This window comes from Aplysia californica, unplaced genomic scaffold (assembly GCF_000002075.1).
Source record: "Aplysia californica isolate F4 #8 unplaced genomic scaffold, AplCal3.0 scaffold01211, whole genome shotgun sequence".
Lineage (NCBI taxonomy): Eukaryota > Metazoa > Mollusca > Gastropoda > Aplysiida > Aplysiidae > Aplysia > Aplysia californica.
The window spans coordinates 12,302-13,530 of NW_004798481.1; positions in this window are offsets into that span (position 1 = coordinate 12,302).

Here is a 1,229-nt window from a genome sequence, read left to right on the forward strand (position 1 = left end):
TATATATTTTCCATGGGTTTATTTATTTGGTTATTTAATTTCTTGCAACGGCCAGATGACTTCACTAGTACTTATATATCTTATTTATAATTAAAATTAATATCACTGGTTTGCAAAATTAATCATCCTGTTACGCTGAACCCTTTTACAAGTACTAAATAACATGCCAGTGGACCCCATGTATAATACATGTATATATCTTTTTAAAAAAAAGTAATACGGGGTGCCCACTACAGATGGCGGATGGGATCGGCTGATCGGGCCGATTGCCCGACTCGATCGCCTCAAAAACAAACGTGTTTGTTTTCAGTTTCAGGCGATCGAGTCAGGCGATCGGCCCGATCCAGCTGAAGTGGGCACCCTGTATAAAACTGACAGCCAGCCATGTTATCAAGACTCGTCAGTGGTGTAGCTGTAATGTTAAAACACATACGTTGTAATTAAGAGTACCAAGGCAAATGTCACCTGTTTCCTCGCCCCCTTTTTAACCCAAAGAGACGTGAGTGCAGTAGGCCTACAATGACGCTACACAGTTCAAAACTCTCGAATTACCGCCAGTGACCGAGCTCTCTGGTTTCACCTTACGAAATTAGCTCGTCATGGTCTGCAATACAGGCCTATAAATCGTTCGTGAAGCTTGTGTTTGCTTTGGCTCAATTAATAGCAGCCATAGTTTTTTTTTTCCCTCCCTTCCTTTATTTCATTCTTAAAAATCTCTCCGAAAAAACACGGAGGCCTTTATTAATGCGGACCAGAACGTTTGTAAAACGGACCAAAAAACTCCGAAGTCACTAGAGTCAGGGGAATCACCTTGAAAACCCACCTGTGCTAAAAATAGAAATCATGCTTCATACTTCAAACCGAGACAGGCAGTCCGAGTCCGCCGATTCCTCTCTCTCTGTCGTGTGGCGTGTGGGCGTTGTTGACACCCTGTGACGGTGGATTTGCGTGCGTGCGTGCGTGCGTGCATGCATGGTTGTCGGACTCGCCAGCCCACCCGGCGTACCTGTCTTCTTAAAATGTGCAGCGCGGAGTCATCGGTCGCTTTGCACTTTCCTTAGATTTTACGACAGCGGGACAAAAACAAAACAAAAATCAAACGCAATGAACCCCCCAAAACAATACGTTTTAGCTATAGTACAGATTTTAAGGTTCTCGCAACTGCATAAGGTCATAATATGAGCCCCAGAAGATTAGAGGTGTTACAAGAGAGTAACAAACATTTTTAA